Source organism: Marmota flaviventris, chromosome X (assembly GCF_047511675.1).
Source record: "Marmota flaviventris isolate mMarFla1 chromosome X, mMarFla1.hap1, whole genome shotgun sequence".
In the NCBI taxonomy this organism is placed as follows: domain Eukaryota; kingdom Metazoa; phylum Chordata; class Mammalia; order Rodentia; family Sciuridae; genus Marmota; species Marmota flaviventris.
In genome coordinates, this window is record NC_092518.1 from 93919445 (window position 1) to 93944545 (window position 25101).

At 36.3% G+C, this 25101-nt stretch overlaps 1 protein-coding gene and 1 pseudogene across 3 annotated transcripts in view; one reads left to right on the forward strand and one right to left on the reverse strand.

Moving 5' to 3' along the window:
• The window catches only part of Acsl4 (acyl-CoA synthetase long chain family member 4), an 85022-nt gene extending 66762 nt beyond the window's left edge, over nucleotides 1-18260 (reverse strand). For 2 of the 3 annotated variants that reach the window (XM_027930756.3, XM_027930752.3), the window contains exon 1: nucleotides 18108-18260. The gene's annotated coding sequence lies outside the window, so the exon portion shown is untranslated. Of the gene's footprint in view, nucleotides 1-475; nucleotides 494-18107 lie in introns of those variants that run through there. The other variant, XM_071606893.1, reaches the window with a different exon arrangement.
• Nucleotides 18261-18880: 620 nt separating this feature from the next.
• Nucleotides 18881-25101, forward strand: part of LOC114091808 (serine/threonine-protein kinase VRK2-like) — a 66134-nt pseudogene continuing 59913 nt past the window's right edge.

The following is a 25101-nucleotide window of genomic DNA, read 5'->3' on the forward strand; positions in this document are numbered from 1 at the left end:
CAGTGCTTCTGAAGTAAAACAAACTTAACCTCTGGATGAACTGGTTTAAATGAAAGTGATCACATTTCCCAGCTTGCCAAATGCTGGTTTACACCTGTTGTCCAAAAGAATTATCAAAGACCCTCTCTTTTGCAGAAATATCCTAGTAGTGATTGTAGTTGTACCCCAACTCTTCCCACAGAGAACAAGACAAAAAAGTATGACTTCCAAGTACAAACTCCTCTTTGAATCCTAAGTCACATGATAGACAAATAAATGAAAGCACTAGGTATATGACATTAAACACAGACAACCAAAACATGACTCCAAATGTGTCAACAATATCAAATTACTATTAATTTTAAACAGTTTATTTACAACTGAACAGTTAGAATCCAACTAAAATCTAGATTAACACCTTAACTATTGACTTTCTGAAGTCAATTCCTAATCTTGAAAATATATAATACATTATATTGGGCACAGTGGCACACACCTGTAATCTAAGTGGCTTGGGAGGCTGAGGCAGGAGGATCAAAAGTTCAAGCCAGTCTCAGCAACTTAGTGAGGCCCTAAGCAACTTAGTAAGACTCTGTCTCAAAATAAAATATAAAAAGAGCTGGAGATGTGGCTCAGTGGTTAAGTGCTCCTGGGTTCAATTCCTAGTATCAAAAAGAAAAAAAAGTATAATTTAGTACAGAATAAATCAGATTCACTGTAAGAAAATATCTTCATTTACAGGTTTTTGGTTTATATGACTTTTTAAAAAGAGTATAATTCTATTTAAAAAGTTGTGTTCACCCTTTCATTTTAGAAATCAGAGAAAAAGATACTGCCATATTAACTTTAGCATGCAAAAAAATCTACACTTGCAAGGAATACATATTTTTGCTAATTAAAATATGTAAATATATAACCAGTTATAATTTCCCATTATGACTTTCTGGAAAATATGGGTGAGCAATCTTAGAGTTGCATATCAAATGAAGTATCTGATTCTCAATCAGATACATAAAAGATCAAAGCAAATCTGAACTATTTCTAAATTAATCCAGAAACTGCAAGCTCCAACTCCTGGAATAGTCTTTCTTTAGTACAGCCTACCAATCAGAATACTAAGAAAGATTGTATTTAAAATGGCTCGGGGGGGGGGGGGGGGGGGCGGGGGGCGGTGGTGGTGGTGGGGAATACTACAGATCAGCAGGAGCTATGCTTCAAATGGTAAGGAGGTGACCATTCAGGTTTCAAATACAACACCATGTCTTAGCTGAGAGGCAGTCCATATGGCAGCCTGGGTTCAATTCCAGGCTGTGCCATTTACTAGAGATGAATGACCTAGGGCAAGTTAACCTCTTAGCCTAAATTGCCACAACTATAACATGGAGGGACTACTACTATGTACTGGGACTCTTGTAAGGTTTAAAAGAGTTAAACTCATAGCCCTAGCCATTATGAACTTGTTTCAGTTTCTCAAAAGCACCACCCTTAATCTCTCACCTCTCCTTCTAGCACATACCTTTAACTCTGTCAAGAACATTCTCTACTCCTTTTTTCTTGCTTCCTTTAGGTCTTAGTTTAAATGAAATTTGTACTAAGCCTTCCTTGACCTCCTATTTATTTATGTTGGCTACATCTGCTATTTATGATCAAAGCACCCTATAGCACCACACTTAAACTTTTCTAAATTTCTGTTCCCATGCTAGGCTTTACTTCTCAAAGAGAAAAATCATGTGTGTCTTGACCACTAAAGTACCCAACACAGTACAGGTTCAGAGTAGGTGCTTAATAAATATTCCTTGAATAAATATGGAATGAAATAATAAATTATACAATGGAGAAAAGAAACCAAAGAAGGATTTTAAGCTAAATCTTTCACTCTAAGTGAAAGTTTATGCTTCTTCACATTTGAGATATATAGGACTGCTTCCTCTCATACAGCAAGAGGCTTGCCATTAAACATGACAAGTGTCCATACTCTGACCAAGTACAAACTTTATGCCCATTCTGCTTATGAAGAACTATGACTTCACAAGCAGAGCAAATAACAATCTCTTCAGTGTGTTTACACTTATTATTTCATGCCCCATATTCCAAAGCATCTATTAAAATAAGGATATCACAGCAAAATTATAAGGCTAGTATATCTCCCTGAATATTATCAGCTAGGCCAAATGAAATCCTTGAGCACCAGTGTCACAGGTGGTGAGAAGAAAAGGAAAGTGTGACCATGATCACAGAAAAGCATGTAAAAAGGGGGGGGGGGGGGGCCTGATATGGTGGAGTAAAACATTCAACAGCTTGTCTAGAAGGTGCCACTAGGTGGCAGTAGTGCCCCAGAGCTTAGGTTGAAAGCTCACAAGTCTGTCGCCATTACATTGATTGGCAGAAATAATTCACAGGAATTCAAGTTCCCTCAGTCTACCACCAACATAGGGTAGAATGTTGTACTTATCAGAGCCTCCTGGAAGGTAGCTCACTATGATTCTCAATGAACCAATAAAAGAGAGAAGGGGATAACCTAGAAAATTTTTTCAACCTTTAGGATGAACCACATGAAACTGCCAACAGCAAAAAATCTGTTACATACAAAAAAAAAAAAGGCAGTTTCAAATGGTCAACCTAACACACAAAACCACACATATTCAAAATCACTGGCCTTTTGAGAAGTCACTTACTGAGGGGCACATGTCATATTTCTCTAGTTTATTAAGAAGGAAAAGGTTGAGAACACCTACATGCATGGTTGGTCTTTTACTTAAAGATATCAAGAATTAACTAAGCAAAAAAAAAATTGACATAAAACGATATCTAAGGGTAGAGAATGAACCGTAATAAAAACAGTGGATGTGGAAAGAGAATAGGATCCTCAAGAAACTGTTATACTGTGTTAAAAAAAAGCAAATTAAAAATGGTATGCAAAATACATTTTGTAAACTAACTTTTACAGAAGTTCAAATAGTTTACAGGGGAATGGATTTATATTCTCCACAAGAAAAAAAATATAGAAGGATATATACTAAAATATCAGTTGTCTTGATACAAGGATTATAATACTGTTTGCTTTTTATCATTTTATCTATATATGTTTTCTAAGATTAATACATACAAAAGTTTGGAATCCTGGAATAAGAAAAAATTGGTAGAAAAATATGAAAATTCAAGAGAATTCTAGAGTTAATAGTATTGTCCCAGAGTTACATTATGCAATATGTTAACATTAAGGGAATATAGGTAAAAATTATATATCAGAACTCTGGACTATCTTTAACACATTTCTGTATATCTAAAATTATTACAAAATACGATGGGCATGGTGGCACATGCCTGTAATCCCAACAACTCAGGAGGCTGAGGCAGAAGGATTGCAAATTGGGGACCAGTCTGAGCAACTTAGCAAGGACCTAAGCAACTCAGAAGACCCTGTCTCAAAATAAAAAATAATAAAAAGGGCTGTGAATGTGGCTCAGTAGTTAAGCACCCCTGTGTTAAATCCCTAGTACCAAAAAGAAAAAAGAAAAAAATCTAAAATAAAATGTTAATTTAAAAACAAGCCATTTAGTAATATCACATTTTTTAAATATGGAAGTACAAACTAAAAACTTTTTTAGAAACTTGAAAAATCCATATTTTTATACTGAGGATTTAATTCAAGGTGCTTTGTCAATGGGCTATATCTCTAGCATTTTTTTTATTTTTTTAGAGAGAGAGAATTTTTTTTAATATTTATTTTTAGTTTTTTTGGTGGACACAACATCTTTATTTTTTATTTTTTATGTGGTGCTAAGGATCGAACCCAGTGCTGCGTGCATGCCAGGTGAGTGCGATACTGCTTGAGCCACATCCCCAACCCCTAGCATTTTTTTAATATTTATTTTTTAGTTATAGGTGGACACAATGTCAAATCCAGTGCCTCACGCATGCTAAATGAGTGCTCTACTGCTGAGCCACAACCCCAGCCCCATTCCCTAGCATTTTTTATTTTTCATTTTGATGCAGGGTCTCATTAAGTTGCTTAGAGCCTCACTAAGTTGCTGAGGTTGGTCTTGAACTTGTGATCCTCCTACCTCAGCTGGAGGATCCTGAGTAGCTGGGATTACAGGTGTGCACCACCACATCCAGCTTAGAAGAATCAATTTGATTAAGCCATCCCTATATTTTAAAAAAAGGCATATAGTGGAATAAATCTTTGACAGTAAGTCACTACTCCTCCTATCATTACAACAGAAAATTGTAAAGACAATTACATCATATGTCTTTTCCTAAATACAAAAGTGATGTTACCCTACTGGGCATAGTAGAGTCATTGAAACAGGAAAAAAAATGGTTAAGTTTCATAAACATCATAGCTGAAGACTACCCATCATAATAACACACAGAATAGAGGACAAAATATACCAATGACAATCCATTTGGTTCACAGTATTCTTAAAAATCTATTTTTCCAAATTCTGGGTAGTTATAAGTGCATATGCATGCATTTGTTCAAGAAATATTCAGTGAGTATTATAATGTTTACACTCATGAAGTTTACTATTTGATAGGCAATATTTAAAATGGACAGAATAGAAAGCTAAATATATATGTAGAATAGGAAATGAAGGTCACCCAGGAAGCAATCCTCAACCTTCTAACAATCTAGACAATTATAGGCTTTTTAAAAATTTAGTAATAACAGCTACCCTCCACAATTATCCAGTTATACCTGTTACTGCTTAGGTATTTGCTGGCTTGCCTAAAAGTGGATTTTCTTTTCTAAGTTTCTTCAGATATTTGGGCATGAAAAAGTATGCAGAGTAAAGGATGAAAGTGAGGTTCTAAAAGAGACCTAAAAGGGACCTTCTATTCTAAAAGAATAGACGAAAGAAAAACGCAGTGTCAAAAAGCACAAACAGAAAAACTAAAAGATCCTGATCAATCTTATCTACAGACTAGCCAGCTATTACACTCTTGTCTGATTATTTTATTCCAGCAAATGTGAAATTTGGAATAGGTCAGTTCCACTATAGAACACACCCAATGGAGGTTTCAGTACCTAAGTACGTAAAATACCTCAATATATGCACAGTTCAGCACAGTGCCAAAATAAGAACTCAGTGCTAGGATTATAGCTCAGTGGTAGAGCACCTGCCTAGCATGTGCAAGGCCCTGGGATCCAGCCCTAGCACTGCTAAAATAAGAACTCTAAGAAAAGATTAAAAGAGAAGTACTGGAGTACTAAAACCCCAAGCAGATCAGAAGTGTTTTTTCCCCCATCTAATGAAATACCATTTAAGGAAAAGGGAGTTACATGTCTCCAAACAAAGGTCAGTAAAGGAACCTGCTGCAATTTCAAGTGTTGATATTTCCTGCTGGTAGATATTGCCCATAAATCCCTAATGCATTTAGCTTTTGCTGAATAGGCAATGTATAATGCCTTTAAGATATCCATTTGCAGTTATTTCTATGATTATTTAATCTAAAATATATCATCTTTAAACTAGGCAGTAATTCAATACTTCTTGAAGCATGTGTAACCAATGTCAACAGCAATAAAAGATAAGAACATAGTTTGCTTTTTCATCTATATGAAGCAATCTGCTGTTCACTCTTCTTCAAAGGCAAAACCAAGGTCAACACAGAGGATGGTTTTGAAATGTTTCCTCCTACCATAAATCATCTTGAGCTCTGTTGGTTATGTGAGAATATCTTACAGGACAGACTTTTTAAAAAAGAATAAGAAAAGGTATCATCGAAATGCTTTTAACACCCTCATCTTATGGTTTCTAGGACTGCTATGCCTGAAAATAAAAAAAGAACAATACTGAAGTTCAGAGCCTGGTGCCAAGTCCAGTCAACATGGTAATCTTTCAGCAGCAATGTGGCAGTGCCAATAAAAGCAGGGGGAAAATGATGTAGCAGTAAGTAGCAGGACGTGGCCAAAAAACTTGGCCAAAACTCAAACTCCTAAAATTTAGATCATTCGACGGGACAGTTTTATCCAACCCAAATAGGTAACCCTACAACTTTCAAATATCATTGATTTTTCTTTAACTTTGGAGGTAGATGTCAACAGCATAGTTTACAGTTTAAGAATTAATCTTCCATCTTAAATTCCTCGTCACTTCTCCCAATGAAAAAGAAATGTTTTCCCATGATTTTATGACAAAATGTTATATCTAGAAAAGACTAGACAAATAATAAGACCTTAAGTGCTTATTACCTTAGCTAGGAATGATGTCAAAATTTAGAGAAATCACTGTAAGTTGAAAAACAATGTGTGTAACCAAAGTCAGTTACTCCAAAATGATTGCTTCCATCTTATTAAAGTCACTAAAGCAGCATGTACGTATTGAATAACAATAATCCCACTTTTGATAAAGAATGATAGAATTCTAAATCAATTTTGCTAATGTTCACTGACAACTGATCATCAAATTAAAAACTGCAGAGCTTCTCAATATATTACTTAGCTTAAGGATCCCATAGGTACACCTTGGTTTTTAAATATGTCTTTTAAGTACGAGCTGGATTTGAGATTCCTGGTTTTCAAAACTCAAGGAGCTCCCTGGCTATAGACGGTAAATTCAATGCTACTTCCTCTACATCTTCAGTAATGCCCTAATATAGCATCCACCTCCTGTTTCCTGCTGGCAGTGTCCTGAGAAAGATGACCCTTCAAACAAAGGTGGGGGAGGAAAGTGGTCAACAGCCTTCCCAAGTTGAGGACAATTGGAAACAAGATGTGAGCAGACAAATACATTGTCCATATTATACAAAGTATAGTCCTTAGTGTTAGGGCTTTTGTTTTTGTTTTTGTTTTGGAGAAAAAAACATCAGTATTTGAAAACTGTGTTAGGAAAAAAATCCCCAGTTTTCTATTAGCATTGTAATTATATAGGTCAGTCACTCCATAGAAATATTTCAGGTAAACAAACAACAATGGTTAAAAATGCAGAGTACCACAGGGATAAGACAGGGATTGGGGAGCTACCCCACCACTGGAACTTCTTCCTCCCAAGTGCCAGAGCTGTCACCTTTATAGAGCACTTATGTTTATTTATACTTTATTATTACACCCCTACTGAGCTAGGATTCAAGACAGCTGGCTGGGCTGGTGTAAGTGTCTTTTTAACTCTACTAACTATTTTGTAATCCTGGGACTAAGAATTACCAATCATTCAGTTTTTAGCCAAGCAAGTCCCCAAAATAAATGCAATGATATGGCTGACCTGTTAATAGTAATGTTGGTGAACTCCATTTCAAAAAAAGGAATACAAAATAAGGCAGGGGCATTCACCATGAAGATTTTCATTTTACAATTAGTTGTCTCTTATAAAATAGCCTGTACTTTAATACCACTTGTAATGAAGTATGGTACCCACCAAATCCATGGGAGATACATTCCAAGACATTCTTCACATGCCTGAAATTGTGGCTAGCACTAAACTCCATATACATTATTTTTTCCTAAACATACATATCTTTGATAATGTTTAATTATAAATTAGGCACAAGAAGAGATTGTGATAAAAATAGGATAATTATCACAGCATACTACAATACAAAGAATTTAAAACTTATAAACTGATTATTGCTGGAACTTTCTATTTGATATTTTTAGACTGGTTGATTGTGGACAACTAAGACTGTGGGTAACTGAAACTGTGGAAAGTGAAAACCTTGGGTAAAAGGAACCTCCTGAATTCTCTGAGGGCTATTTCCTAAAGAAAGCTTCTCTCCTACAAATATTTTAAGATTTATTTTTTTTTGGAAATCAAGATAATGTTAAAAACCAATGTAATTATGTTAATAAATGAAAAGAACCTGCTTCCACATAAAAATTCTGACCTAAAACCAAAATCTAAGTAAAGTGGTTACAAATTTCTAGGGAAATTTTTGAGTTGCATAACATCCTTAAGAGGTCAGTCATTTTGCTTAAAAATGTATAACATGTACCTGTGTTTGAATGAGAATGAGAATGCTGACTATTTGGGGAAATAAGCACTACATGGATTCCCAATTAAAGGTTGCATAATTCATCAAAGTTGCACCTGAGCCCTGACTTTTCTAGCTCCCAGGTTATGGAAACAACTTGCATCTTGGAAACTCTTAACTTACTCAGTAAGGAATTGTTTAGGTGCAGAGGATCCCAATGCCTTCTAAAACCATTTTGGGCTTGCCTTGCTACCTGACACTTTCTGCACCCCAAATATTCCACCAAAGACTTTAAAACATCCTATAACATTGTAATTGACCTTTGACCAATTTCAGAAAGTGGTGATTCCAAATTGTTGGAATACTTGCTTTTCTCTTTTCTGCCCTATTTGTCTAAAACACATTCATCTGACAATTGTTATGAATACTTCTGTTCTATCCTTCAGTAAAGTTATCCTTTTTCAATTATTCTTTTAGGCTACTTCTCAACTGGGTATCTTCAGTGGTTATGTGGAACACAGCATCTTTTGCTTGGATTCATTCCATGCAATATTAGTGTGAGCTCTCTTCTCAAAGTCATGACAAAATTTTAAGCTCATTCACCAAGTTCCTGTTTCCTGTCTGAGGGAACTTTTTAGCTTTCAGTTCATATGAGAAATAGAAACATATTCTGAGCACAGTGAAGGATCACCATCTTCCTAGCAGTAGCAGCTCTGCCCACTTCTTTAGGTTTTCTTTGAAGACACCTCAGTCAGGTACCCTCAGGGGAGTGGTCCTTCAAAACCTATCATTACTTTCTTACAGTATTAATAGTTTAAGCACACATTAAAGGTAATAAACAAAATACCTAAGAGAAAACAAGTATTTCATCATGCCTTTCCATTGTATTAACATCTAACAACCACTAGAATCCACTATTAACATTTTCAACACCTCTTTAATAATCTAATCACACATCCCCTTCCCATTAATCAGCTGAGAAATAGGGAACCTCTACCCTGACTCCCCTGTAAAGTCGGCTAACTTGGTAGCACCTCTGAGAGAAAACTCCTGCTATAAAATCAATTCTGAAAAGGCCAAGATGCATATAGTCTTGCAAAATAGAGGCTGTTTCCATCATCATAACAAAAATATGAGTGGCGAGGCAGATCCTTAATCATATTAACACCTTTTATAAAATGCACAATTGAATTTGTGGAAAAAAAATGATTAAAGGAACAAAAAGTCTTCATCACAAAACAATGTATTTTTGCCTTTAAACCCCACAGCATAAACCCAGAGGATATTATGGGCCTTCAGTGGATATGTTTAATAAATGCCTATAAATGATAGGAGAAAGCGGTATACAGACATAATTGCCCAAATCTATCCTGGTTCTCCATCACAGCTCTGCTCTTCATTTTCTAGAGGTATATACAGAAGATGACTGACATTGCTACAGATATCTAGATTTTCTTTACTCTTGTAAATTGTAAAATAATATAACTTTGCCATGCGTAACTTTAACCAAAAACTAGACACAGCTGTTGGTTTTCTTTTACCAAAAATAATCATTTGGGTTAAGTTTTTAAAATGTTCATGAAAATATACAAGCTTCCTAATGACATTTTAATGTAATTCACTTATATATCATCACTAGCAACTACAACTTAATTGCAGGCAAGCACTGTATAATGTTGTTTCCATCAAAGATGCACGATATATATGATGGTAGTCCCATAAGATTAAAGTGGAGTTCACAAATTCCTATCACCTATGAAAGTTGTAGTGCAATACATTACTCATATTTGTGGTGATGCTAGTGTAAACAAAATTACTGTGCTACCAGTCATATAAAATCATAGCATATATAATTATATTCAGTAGGTGTGCAGTGGGTTATTCCACCTAGGTTCACACAATGACAAAAATCAGACCAAAAAAAATCTACTAACGACACATTTCTCAGAACATCCCCATCACTAAGAGACATATGACTGTAACATGTTCACAGTTACATTTAAAATGTTCTGTTTTGAACTGGTCAACACCAAGAACATAAAGCTTCCTTGACCATTTGTTTCTGGTGACCATAACTTTTTTCAAGATTATAGTTTGTCCTAGAAACTGGTTATTTTAACTAAAACATTACATTTACATGGTACAATGTTGTTATAGTCTCACCAGACATCTTTTTCATTCATTCAGTTACTGATCCTGAACAATGTTCCCAGTATAGTTTTAAGTTAAAGGAAGCAAGTTTATGAATCAGTATGTATAGTGAAAATCCATTTTTGTAGAAAGATGATATACATGTGTGTGCACCTGTGATTACAAGCATGTATACATGTGTTTTAAAAACACTATAGAGGAGCTGGGGATATATAGCTCAGTTGGTAGAGTGCTTGCCTCGCATGCACAAGGCCCTGAGTTCAGTCCCCAGCACCACAAAACAAACAAACAAACAACAAAAAAAAAAAAAAACACACCCACAATAGAATTGTATAGGGTAAAAAGTTAAAGTTATAAAAAAAAAAAAAAAAACCTGAGTGCTCACTTATCTACAAGCCATTACATTTCTAGCATGGTACTGTTACATAATAAAGAAATCATATTGTAATTACCCTTCAGTGTGCCAATGTTTCATATATTAATCTTCAAAATTACTAATAAAAATAAATTATAAATTGTTTTAAAAACACTATAGAGGGGTTGGGGATATAGATCGGTTGGTAGAGTGCTTGCTTTGCATGCAAGCACTGTGAGTAAAATCACAAGCACCACACACACACACACAAAAAAAAACACTATACAATTTTATAGGGTAAAATGTGGCCTTCCTCTAACAGCACTCCTTTTTCCTCTAGGGGTAGCTACTCCTGGTGTGTTACCAATTAGACCTTTTTTGTTATCTGTACCAATGATAAGGGTTTATTTGTTTTTAGATAAGTGGAATTACGGTATACAACTGTACACCTCATCTCCTACTTAACAACATTCTCTAGAACTCCTATGTCAGTTCGAATAGGTCTCTTTATTTTTTTCCTTTAATTGCTCTATGGTATTCTACAGTACAACCTATTATTTAAATCATTCCCCTACTGATGGATATGTAAGTTTCTGCCAAGTTTTCACTGTAGTGAAACCTTATATAGCTTTATATACATGTGGAGATATTCCCTAGAATTGCTGGATCAAAATATATGTACATTTTTAAATGAGAGGATTAGATTATTATTTCTCAAAGACCTGTACAGTGTACGAGTGTGCTCATTTGCTAAAAGTAGTTATGTTCAGTTTTTTCTAATGTAGTTGGTGAAAAATGGTTTACATTTCCATATTTTAAAAAATATTTTTAGTTGTAGATAGACACAATACCTTTATTTTATTTTTATGTGGTGCTAAGGATCGAACTCAGTGCCTTCCATATTCAAGGCAAGCACTCTACCATCGAGCTACAACCCCAACCCACATTTCCCTAATTATCAGAGTGAATTTGAGCATCATTTCTTTTTTATTCATCATTTTATTTATTTCTTTCTGAGAAATTCCAACTTATATTACTCTGCAACTTTTTTAATGAGTACCTGTCTTACTTATCCATAGGAGCTCCTTATATATCATGCATATTATATAACAGAAGCCCTTTATCCAATGTGATTTAGAACAGTTGATAATTAATTAAAAAGTTAAATTTGGGTGAAAATTATTTTTAAATATGCATGACACACATTTTATTTTATCAGTGGTAAATGTACAATCATTCACCAACATTTTGATATAGGGCCAAGAGGCCAAGACTTTTGTCTTTAACTCCAGGCCCACTGATTGTATAGAACTTTAAACTGAATTCTTAGGACAAAACTTCAAATAATTTAAAAGACACTTACAAAGCAATGTGAGTGTAAAACTGTTTTGATTTCTACATTAATTTTACACAAATATATTATAGTTGTCCTAGCCATACCTAGTTAGTATTTCCCTTAGCAACTTGTTTCCAACTCTTCCTAAAACACTCAATTGTTTCAATATAATGAAGCTTACATAACAGAATTGTGTTTTCTTCAATATATACCCACTCCCCAACACTACCCCCACCCCAATATAAGATCCAAACATTGTACTACTTCATCTGCAAATTTTCAGTAAGAGCTCCAAATCTCCCAACTTGTGTTTGACCAGGTTACAAAATATTAAACAAATTACATGTTTTAAAAAAAAACATGTACAACCACACTATACAGGTTAAATAATAAAAACAGCTTGGTGTACAAGAACACTGGAATGCTACAAATTAACCTACTAATAGCAAAGTTTCAGTGATAGGAAATTGAACATCCTCATTTAATGTGGTGATTCAGGTAAGTGGAAGTCAATTAAAGTTTCTATTGCATATGTGGAAGCTATTTCTCTCTAGTCTCACATTTACTTTTTCAACTTTCTAAGATGTCATACTTTCCAAAAGTACTAAAAATATGTACTTATATTTTTAAATATATCTTAATTTCTTTGTATGATAAGAGGTGGGTATCCATTTCCTTCTGAATGTATAAGCAAGGGTCTTAAATCCATTTCCATTTTCAACAACACTGGGCATTTAAAAGAACTAAAGTGTCAACTTAACTTACAAAAGAAGGAAGCCAGGTAAACAAAATAGTAGACAATAGACAAAGTTCAGTTTGATAGCTTCATACTACTATATCTTTAAAGATCACATAGCCATTTCAGGAGCAAACGTGCTGCCCTGCCTGGCTTACTAATTACCAATCACTGTGACTCACAATTAAGATTACTCACAATTAAGATTACTCACATTATGATTGCATAGACCTCTAGTTGCCATACCTGTAAATTTACATTCACATTAAAATAACTAACACTTCAACAATAACAACAAAATTAACCTTTCCAACTCTCTATGCATGCTTTCCTAAGACCGCTAACTTTGTCAAGAAAACAAATACAGTTTTCTGAATCACAACAGCCCCTGACAATGTAAACAAAGAGTTCAAAAATTCAAGGCAAAGTCTGTTAAATTTCCTTGATAACATAGGAAAATGATAATTTATAAGGTTGATTTATCTCTGGGATCAAACTTTTTCTACAAAGGTCCAGAGAGTAAATAAGTTTATCAGGCCATAGGTCCTGTTTTAACTCTGATGTTATATTGTGAATACAGCCTGACAATACTTAAATGAATGGATGTGGCTGCATTCCAGCAGAGTTTATTTACTAAAACAGGTAATGGGTAGGATTGGCGCCACAGGGAGCATTTTCCTGGTATCTACTTTAAACCAATGTTGATCTTCTTCAAACAGGAATATATTACACTAGCTGCAAACATAATTGAGCAAATATGATAACAGTGAAGGGACAAGTGATAATTTCATACCACTTTGCAGAAATCAATATTCTCATAATTAATCACTAACTCTTTATATAAGCTCTTATGAGTACATATCTTTATGTTTTTATACTAAGGACTGAATCCAGAGGTGATTTCCCACTGAGCCACATCCCCAGACCTTTTGGGGTTTTTTAAATTTTTTTATATATTTATTTTTTTAGTTATAGTTGGACACAATATCTTTATTTTATTTTTTTACTTTTATGTAGTGCTGAGGATCAAACCCGGTACCACACATGTTCTAGGCAAGCACTCTACCACTGAGCTACAACCCCAGCCCTAAAATTTATTTTAAAAACAATTAAAATGAATGCTAAGTGCAACTGTAAAAGGAAAATATAGAATTTGACCAGCCAGATTCAATAATCTTTTATTCATTATTCTAATAACAATGAGAAAAGCTCACCAATATATGGTTATGATTCATGATTACTCAAAATGCAGAAGTAGACTTTCAAAGTATGTTTAACTGAGAACACAAAAATTTGTTCCTTGGGTTACTTATCAAAATCTTTGATGAGAAAACTTACAGTTTTGCCAAAATACTTTTAATTTAGAAAGTGAAACCAAAAACCTTCTTGACACATCATGTGTCTGTTTATTTTAAAATACACATTTTTTATGTTGTGACAGCCTGGTGAAGTAGATGTCATATGTTTAAGGTACAAAAGGATGGGAGCCATTTTAATAAAGTAAAAGCATTTGTGACTATTCACATACTAAATTCAAGGCCACTTTTAAACAAAATATATTTGAGCTCTAAGATTACTGAAAGAGAAAATGCTCACATTGCTTACAGAATAATTGATATTATACAGAGGGAAATAAAATTAAATAAGAAAAGTATGTAAGATCCCTTGACACCAAAAGCTTAGTCCATAAAAGGAAAAATTAATAAACTGGACCTCATCCAAACTTAAGCCTTTGTTCTGGAAACATCTCTGTGAAGAGGTTGGAAAGACAAGCTACAAATTAAAAGAATATACTTTCAAACCACATATCTAAAGGATTAGTATTTAAAATATATAAAGAACTCTCAAAACTCAACAGTTAAAAAATGCAAATAGAAAATGAACAAAAGGCATGAACGGACATTTCACTAAAGGGGACCTAGAGATGGCAAATGAGCAAGTGAAAAGACATTCAACATGATTAGCTATTCAAAAATCACAAACTAAAATTATGGGAAGATATTTTATAAACCCATTGGAATGGCTAACTTAAAAAACAGTGACAATGCCAAATGCTGGCAAGGATGAAGAACACTCATACATTGTTAATGAGGATGTAAAAAAATCATACAGCCACTGTAGAAAACAGTTTGACAGTTCCTTAGAAAACTAAATATGCAACTATCAAACAACCCAGAAATTGTTCTTTTGGGCAATTAAACCAAAGAAAGGGAAATTAATGGTCACAGAAAAATCTGTATGTAGTATTTCATAGCCACACCCCCCAAAAAATAAGATCCCAGAAACAGCAGATATCTTTTGAGAAGAGAATGATTATAAACACACATCAGTACTAGGAAATACTACTCAGCAATGAAAGGAACAAAATATTGATAAAGGATACATTCTCTACATGAATCTCCAGGAAATTATGCCAAGTAGAAAAAAAAAAGTTTGTTTCAAATGGTTACATACTGTGTGATTCCATTTATTTAGCATTCTTAAAATGACAAGACAACAGATGTGGAAAACAGATCAATGATTCCCAAGTGGCCAGGGAGGTAGGGAGATGTCTGTAGTTTGCCTCTGGTGATCATACCAATCTACAAAAGAGTTCACATTAAAACTGGTGAAATCAGCTGGGCTTGGTGACACACACCTGTAATCCCAGAGGCTGAGACTGGAGGATTGCAAGTTCCAGGCCAACCTGGGCAACTCAGTGAGACCTTGTCTCAAAATAAATAAATAAAATAAAGAGGGCTGTGAACTCAATGGTATAGCATCCCTGGGTTCAATCCCCAGTACCACCACCAAAAAAAAAAAAAAAACCCACTGGTGAAATCTGAATAAAATGGACAGATTGTATCTATTTCAATTTCTTGGTTGTGATGTTATAATATAGTTATGCATGATGTTACCATTATATATATTATATGTATCCCCAATGGTAACATCATGTATAACTATATTATATATATGAGACAATTTACAACTACGTCAAAATTCAAAGTCAAGAAAAAAAGAATATGTAAGACAAGTCTTTTTTGCTAAGGGCTCAGCAATTGAAAGTCAATGAAGGAAACAAAAGTAATTCTGAATAGTCTATAGGCTATAGTTAATACAATCATCTCCTTCCTTATGGAACCTTAACTTCCCCCAGGATTTTGTTTACGTCTCTGGTTTGGTTCTTGCGTTTTGTTGTTGTTGTTTGTGGTACTGGAGATCAAACCCAGGGCCTCACACATGCTAGGCAAGTGCTCTACCACTGAGCTATATCCTTAGCCCTCACTGCCACTTTCAATAACAAGTAAATGCACATACATCTGTCTCTTCACAACCACACCACCATCCCAGACTACATACTAAAAAGTAGAGGCTGTCTTCATAACCATAATATTTTGAGGGCCTGGCACAAAATAAGTGACAGATGAGGGAACAAGATAATTGAGTGAATAAACACAATGAATGAGATGTTTGCATATTCTTTTAAAGTTCTTAGCCAATAACAATTATAAGGCAGTATGTACACATTTCCTTACAAATTTCTAAAAGCAATGGAAGTTTCAAAAACAGTGGTGTGTGTGTGTGTGTGTGTGTGTGTGTGTACCTTTCATTTACAAACAGAAGTTAACAATATGTCTGACTTTTGTAAAATGCTTCCCAATTTATAGACTTCCACATATAGTAAGGAAGTCACTAAGTTACAATGAATTAGGAATTAAGTATATTTAAATTGAAGCTAGCATATGCAGACCTTTGAGGAAAACACTCTAAATAGCAAATGATATATCGGGATTTATGACAAAGCCTCATGTAAAGTGCATCACACACACACATATTCATCATATCTGTTGAGTATGAGTACAGAATTCAAATTGAGGAACTTCCAGATTATTCTACCAACTGTCTGAAGACACTTTAAAATGTGAAAACCAGGAAAGGTAAAATGACTTGTTCAAGGTTACAAATATAAGTAGAGCTGGAACTAGTACCTGAGCCTCTCCAGAGTCCCAACTCATTTTCTTCTCACTGAATTGGACAAGACTCTTCTTTGTCCACCCATCTCATTCTCTGACCCAAACACTCAAACAAAAACTTAATCTGAATCATTTGTGGGTTTTTTTTTTTTTTTCAAATAGGGGTTTTCCAAAACACACAGAGACACACACACATACACAAAACTGAATGTACTCAAAGTTAATTGTTGCATTACACTTTCCATGGATTTTTTTGGGTGTCAAATTACTTATGGTCTGATAAGGCACTCTAGTCTAAGATGGAAGTGTACTGACATTTCAATGTTTCATCTGCCACCTAAATGGCAGAGAGTGTTAATTGTAACAGGAATCTCACATGTCTAAGCTTTTAACTCAACTGAAAAGATGAGTTATTTTACAATTTAAGGAACAGACCTTACACCATTAAAATCTTGCTTATTGGCAGTACATTTGCTGCATTATATCTCAAGAACATTTAATACTGTTGTTAGAAGCAAAATAAAAGAAAAACTCAAGTTACAAACAATGATGGAAAAGTTTTCTCGGGTTAAATCTCCCTTATGCAGCAACATGTTAATAAGCACTAATTTAGAGGTACAAGAATAAAAACACTAGAAGGAAACTTAGTTATGCTCTACACCAACATCCTTATTTTTGCAGAAGAGGAAACTGAGCAGTTGATTAAACAATTAACCAACAAATCAAACTGCTTAGTTTTTCAATGGGGTTCATTTCAGTGTTATTTTACACTTATTCTGAATTTCACCATCATTTCTCAGAGTGAGGATGGACTTTTTTTAAAGGTGAAAATAGCGAATAAAACAAGTTAATTTCAAGAGGGTGAAAAAAATGCCATTGAAGGAGGAGATGCTGGAGTAAAAAGAGAAATGACGTCTTATTTCAAATATGTAACGGCTTAATGGGCTTACGCAATGAATCATATTCTCCTAGGTTTTTCTGTGTCTATAGACTTCAGCCACAGTTCTTTTGGGTACTCAAATGAGAGGAAGAGGAAGTGAATAAAGCTAATACTAAATACACAGCAGCAAGTGAAGGCAGGGATGTAGATATAAAGGACGGGGTTGGGGGGGGGGGAAAGCATGCTTTTGCTGGAATCCATCTGTTTTCTAGCATCACCTTTTAAAGGTATAGATGTTAACAGGATATCGGCATCTCTCAAATTCGAGAGGGCGGATACTTCTGTAGCCAGAAGGACCCCTGGCTCTCAGTTAGAGAGTGACTGGGAGGGGACAAAATGGAGCTGAGGTCTAGGGGCGCCCTAAAGGTCGTTTGGAGGTCTAGCAAGCAGTTGATGTGCTCCTCTCAAAAGGGTCATGGCAAAGACTCATACTCCTATCAGGACGATGACTTCTGGCCTTGGGTCACGATGAGAGGCAAAAAGAGGCAAGCCAATTCTCGAGGACCCCAGCCTCTACCAAAGGGGAAGATAGTGACCTCAGGAATTTTCCTGGCCTCAGGAGAGGCGGGAGGGTAGATTGGCCGGGCTCGGGAAGAAAGCGAGCGGATTCGGGGGAAAAGGAATATCCACCTAGCCTCCTCCTGGCTCAGGTGAGCTATGCTAACCCCCAGGCAGCTGGAGCCCAGACACCAAAAGGCAGGAGTGCCGGGGCCGCAGCCTTGTTATCAGGGGTTACTCACCCAAGGCGCTGCCTTCCACGTCTTCGCAGCCGGCCGGCGCCTAGCCCTCGGGAAGCTCACGAAAGGGAACCGCGTGCCCGCGAGCACTAAGGCAAGGAGGGGCGCGCCGCGGAGGCCAGAGAAAAAGCCGCAGCAGCGGCGCGCGCACCCGGACAGCCGGCGGGGGCGGGGCGCGGCTCGAGCCCGGAAAAGACGCGCCTGGAGGGGCGGGAGGAGAGGGGGCACGCGGTGGTGTGGCTGAGCCGGCCGAATCGCAGGCGGCAGACGGCTCGGCCCACCCACATGCCCGCCCCCGCTCGCCCGGGACGTCAGCCGAAAAGGCGGAGCAGAGCAGGCTCCAGCTGTAAAGGAAGGGTGCTGAGGGGGCGCAGAGGCGGCTAACGGCTCCTTGCGGGTTGCCGATGCTCTCCGACTTGCTGGCAGTGCTGTCGAGTGTGTTTCCAATGAGCCTTGTGCGTAATTGCGGAGAGATGCAGAACCGGCCCACGCCCACACCTGCTTCGGCGGACTCCACCCCAGGTTGACAGTTCCCTTGAGGTCGTTTGCCAGATTCCCTATAAAGAGACTTATCTTTGGACTTCATTGCTCTTCCTTTACAGAGAGACCTTAACACTCTGACTGAAGGCATTCCTTCTTCTGGAAGCCTGAGCTAATGTTTCTCATCCGTTTATCTTGCCTCTCATTGCGTCAAGATCCCCACTCCTGCCCGCTAATGAAATAATCAGAAGGATGCAGGGTTTTCACGTTACGCCTTCCATTTCCACGACCATGTAATGGCAAAAGAACTCAGAACTGATAAGAAAAAGTCACTGCAGCACTGTGACATCTTAATGGCCCTGATCGTTGTGAATAAGCCAATCCTACAAACGCCTTTCCCAAGAGATTCAAGAAATTATACTGGTAAAAATAAAATTCCAGCGAACTGTCTCAGGACTTCAAAAGGGACAGACGAAACTACAAATGAGCCAGGACAAACTGCCAAGAATATATCACCAAACGAAATAAATGTCAAGTATTCTTCCAGTTCCCTGGTGCATAATGGTGGACTAGCTTCCTCTTCCTGCTGATAATGGGCTTTTCACTTTGCTTGCTATTTTCCATTTCCCCATAGAATTACCAGATATGCCTCACCCTCTCAAATTACAAACTACAGTACTTCTTAAAAGTGCGCATCAAAACCATCTGGAGCTCTTGTTCAAATATGGGTACCTATATAACCCCCATATGTTTTGATCAGGATTTGAGTAAGACTGAACATTTTGAGTTTTTAATAAGCATCCCAGGTGACAAATCGGGGGCTAGCTGAGAGTACAGAGCTACAGTTTTTGTGTGTTACTGCTCTAAAGCCATAGTACGCATTTAATTTCCAACTGACCCAGTCACTTAAACATAATTTGCCTATAAATATTGCTGAGGCAGTCATGCAGTTTCCTTTTTCAAGATTGACCTAGAAAGTTCAGGACTTCAAACAACAGGTTTAATTGTCATCTTTAATTTTATAAGATCTTGTTATTAATCCCAGAAATAGGTAATCGTTTCTCAGGGATAAAATTCACTGGTTACATAGAGTGTACAGAGAACTGACATCTGTAGTGGGTTAACACAAAAGTTGGAAGAATGATCATCCCTGCCCTCAATACACTTAGTAGAAATAAAACAAACACAACATAGACCCAGTATAACACAAAAATCAATATGTTAGACTGAGATGAAAAAGAACTTGTAATTAAAGGGTACTTTTGCCAGTTTCCTTTATTATTATTCTCTTGGCCCAGAAATTTTCATTTAGGTAATTCATCTAAACATTGAGTCCTCAGTTTTCTGAGTTTCCTCCAACTTTACAAGATACAGGGGAAAGAAGTAACCAGAGCCTGATGATCCTTTGTTGTTGTAGTTGGTTGTTTGTCTATGTGTCTACAATATATGTATATGCATATGTGCATGATATAAATATATTTATCAGACCAACAACACTGTTTGTACTTTCAAGATCTTTATTATTTAAACTATTATTAATGCCCACAGTTTGGGCATCTTTATTACCTACCATATCTCACCTTTTCCTTCACATTTAACCAGAATGAAGAAGAAAATCTTTAAAAAGGAAACCAAATATATCCGCCCTATTTCCAGCTCTTCCTTTTTCACATTTTGGAAGTCAAAACAAACCTTTTATTTCTTGTCATCAAAAAATCTCTGACAGGCCTAGGGCTGTAGCTCAGTGGCACAGTGCTTGCCTAGCATGTGTGAAGCACTGGTTTGATCTTCAGCACCACATTAAAAAATAAATTAATAAACAAAGATATTGTATGTCCATCTACAACTAAAAATATATTTTTAAAAAATCCTCCAAGAAGCCAAGTATGGTGGTGCACGCCTGTCATTCCAGTGGCTTGGGAGGTTGATGCAGGAGGATCGTGAGTTCAAAGCCAGCTACAGCATCAGTGAGGCACTAAGCAACTCAGTGAGACCCTGTCTCTAAATAAAATACAAAATAGGGTGGAGGTGTGGCTCAGTAGTCTAGTGCCTCTGAGTTCAATCCCAGTACCAAAAACAAAACCCTCCAAGAACTACCACACAAGAGCAAAATATTCCCCAGGCAGCTGACAAACATTTCAGAGAAAACACTTGTACCATTGTTTACTAGTTAGGAAGACAGAGATTACCCCTTTTTAAAAGATGAAGAAACAGATGCAAATAAAATAACTAGTAACAGAGCCTGGATTTCCTACCACACCAGGAGGCTTGCTGTTACATCAGCCTCACTAAGTAATGCATCCGCCCAGAACTATCAATTCAGTTAGAAACTGAATAGATAAATATATGGAAATGGAAGAGTTAGGGAAATATACAGTGCTATTGAAAAATACAACATAAAAAACACTGAAAACATGAAAATTAAACTTTCCAAAGCTACATAGAATTTAACAGGACCACTCCATTGGCAGGCACTGATATCTAGGCCTTGCCTATTTTGCTGTTCTGTAACAAGAAGCTGAAACAGATAGCCAGACTGCTCTTGGCATTAGTTATTTATGGAAGAACAGAAAACAACTGTTCTTCATTAACTGTATAATAAACCTTTGCGTGCTAATCCTTATTCACAGGCTTGTAGAATAATAATTCAACTATAAGCAGTAGGACTTTATAATATTTGCATAGACAAGTTATTGTTAGGGTCTGCCATTATCAAAGCTTGTTTTTTGCAGCACTAATAACCAGTACCAATACTGTCTTTAGTGGTGTGTCTGAAACAACTAGTGAAATCAGAAACCTAGGCAGATCTTACTGTGAATATAAATAACTTAAGCTACTCCTTTCAAAAATGGACGAAGGAAGGGCTGGTTGTAGCTCAGTGGTAGAGCACTTGCCCAACCACACTTGAAACCCTAAAATCAATCTTCATCACCACAAAGGAAAAAATATAAAATGGTCAAAGGTGTAGTAGGTAGTCCTAAATATCAGTTTGGAGAAATGATTAATTTTTTTCAAACAAGCATTTCCCTACATTCCAGTTCATTTTACCAGTTTTAAAACTAATTTGAAAGACAAAAACTAATGGAAAGACACTAATGACCCTGAATGGGAAGATGCAATATTATAAAGAGTCAGGTCTTCTCAAATTAATCTATAAAGTCAATGAAGTTTATTTATTTATTTTTTATTAGTTATCGGTGGACACAACATCTTTGTTTTGTTTGTATGTGGTGCTGAGGATCGAACCTGGGGCGCACGCATGCCAGGCGAGCGTGGTACCACTTGAGCCACATCCCCAGCCCCAGTCAGTGAAGTTTAAATCAAGATCCTAGCATGGTTTTAATGGGACTTAATTTCAGTTTCTCTCATGAAACTCATTCATTGTCTTTTTAAAGCTAATTCCTACCCCCCCTAAATAAAATTCTCTGCAATTATCCTTGAAAATTGCCTTAGCAACCTTCCCAAAAAGAAAAAAAAATTCTATTGTCCACAAGCCAAGATGGAGTGAAATATGCTGTGATTGGCATTAAAACCTGCAAGAATGTTACCTTATATGTTTGCCCACTCTTTGTAATAGTTGTGGCCTAGCAATGTTAGGAGAAATAATAGAGCATCAGCCTCATAACTCATCCAAATTTTTCTTTCTTTCATATATAAGAATATTCCAATATGTGCCATTTTTTAAATATTTAATTTTTTAGTTGTAGTTGGACACAATACCTTTATTTTATTTTATTTACTTATTTTTATGTGGTGCTGACGATTGAACCCAGGGCCTTGCACACACTAGGCAAGTGCTCTACTGCTGAGTCACAACCCCAGCCCCCCCCCCCCCCCCGCCAGTATGTGCCATTTTTAAAAGACCAGTAAAATAACAAAAATTTTAAATGTTCCTTACCCAAAATCATCAACTACTAGAGCTGGGGGCCTGAGGAGCAGAGTAGCAGAGGAGAAACCATATGAGTTTTGGTCTTAGGCCAGCCACCCTAGAACACATTACATGACTTCTTTCTTAACCTCAGCCTTTTCATTTGTAAACTGGAAAGAATAATGGTACCTTACTCATAAGGCTTATCTGAGGGAAAATTAAATGAAATTGTGCTTATAAAACACCTGATTTATGGCAAGTGTATAGAAAATGTTGGCTATTTATTACCAAGTTCAACCTCCTTGCTTTACAGATTGGGGGGGTGGGGGGGAGTAAATTACAACCAGAACAGTCTTTCCACATATTCTCTTATTACCATGTAACTCTCATTAAAGCTAAGGGCTAAAGTTCTTGAGAAGTGGTCTATAGCCACTTCATTCACTAAATCACTGTCTAATTTCCAAGCCAATCCTCATTCCCTTCAATCCTTCAATATTCCCTTATGCATTCTATGAAATGGACAAATCCCATATTTATATCCAAATATTCACTCTACTTGAGCCTTCAGAAATATATTTAAAGCAATCCTTCTTCAAACTTAAATATTGTAATAAAACTGTCTGATTCATTTGGATTCTACATGTTGCCTGGCATAAGCCAAGTTATTGTTATTCAAATAGAAATCTTAAGCAACATGTTCAAATAATACAAGCCAACATTCATTGAGCATTTATTATATGCTAGCTTATACACCAAGCACATTGCATGCATTAGTTTATTTAACCCTCAGAAAATCCTGAGGTCAATACCATTATTATTTCACAGGAAAACATGCATATAAATGAATAAGTAATATTTTACACATCCATCTCAATATCACATAAATACACCTAAAAGAGAAGCAAAATTTCATTTTGTAACATCTTACTTCTATATTAGATCAAGTGTGAAACCCTCTCATGAGATGACATTTATAGCAAATACTTTGAAGGTGAACCCATATATTTTAAGGGAGTCATTTTTAGCTATTATGTACACTAATCCAGACCACCTATAAAAACAACTTTCAGTATTTATGAAATAGTTAAGCAAATCTGAGTTTGTCATCACAGGGCAAAGATTTAAGCAAGTGATCTAGATCAGTTTATGACTCAGTTTCTCTCTTTAGCTATATTGAGTTATGGTGAAAATTAGCCCCTATGTAAATAAAATGTAGTCCAGCTCTTTGTAGCTGTATTATCACTGTATATGGACTTAATACATTCCTCAAATGATATTTATAAAGTAAACTTTCAAGAGCCTCCAACTCAGAATGTATGAGTGCCAGTTTCTTCATATCCTTGCCAAATGCCAAATTGGAATATTAACAATTTAAAAATCTTGCCAATCTGATAGGCAAAAAAAAAATGCTACCTCATTGTTGCATAATTTGCTTTCATTAAAAAATGTTTAAGAACATTCTATATCTGTTTATAAAAGTAATAATTACTCATTGTTGCAAATATGGAAAACACAAAAATATGTAAAGAATGATTTTTAAATTTACACTTCTAGCACCCTGAGAACAGCTGTTAATATTCTTTTTTGGAGGGGGGGGGGAACCAGGGATTAAGCTCAGGAGCATTTGACCACTGAGCCACATCCCTAGCTGCCGTAGTCTGGCTGGGCACAAATCACGAGCCACTGAAGCAGGAACAAACTTTATTTTTGAACTGCAGGAAAACACTTCACACAGCTCCCAGGGAATCCTCCCAAACGCCACGCGGCTCATCCAGGAACCCCCAGCCGCAAATATCTCTCCTGGAAATACCTCCTCCTGCACTTCCCCAACCAATGGGAACTCTCGGGGAATCCCCGGAAATCCCCACGAGAACTCCAAAATAGTGCAAGAACTCAAAAGTTGCGGCAGAGGCGGATAGTAATGCCTCGCCTGTCAATCAATACTGTTGGCAAAATGCCAGGGGCCATACAGACTCCGCTGTGGCTCTCAGCACCTAGCCCTATTTTGTATTCTATTAGAGACAAGGTCTCACCGAGTTGCTTAGCACCTCACTAAATTGCTGAAGGTGGCTTTGAACCCAAGATCCTCCTGCCTCAGCCTCCCAAGCCAAGCCACTGTGATTACAGGCCTGTGCCACCATGCTGAACTAAACTGTTAATATTCTGAAATTCCATTTACCAGTTTCTTCTTTTTTAAAAGTAATTTTTTAGTTGTAGTTGGACACAATACCTTTATTATGTTTATTTTTATGTGGTGCTGAGGATCAAACCCAGGGCCTCACACGTGCTAGGCACATGCTCTACGGCTCAGCCACAACTCCAGCCCACCCGTTTCTTCTTAAGCATGTTTTTTTTTTCCTTAAAATTGGAACTATTTTATAAAGATAGTACTTTTTTTTACTTAACGTTAAACATGAGTTCTCCTGAAAGTTTCTTAAAGTTCTTTAAAGACATAAAATTCAAGAATGTGTAACACTCTAGCATTTGAGTGTCACGTAACATATTTAATCATTAATACTTCATTGTTTGTGGAACATTTAGGTTGGTCCCCCAATATTTCTGTATTAATGGTAAAATACATACAAACATGCTTTAAAATAAATTTGTATCTCTTTCTAATTTATTAGAACCCCTAGATATAAATTTACT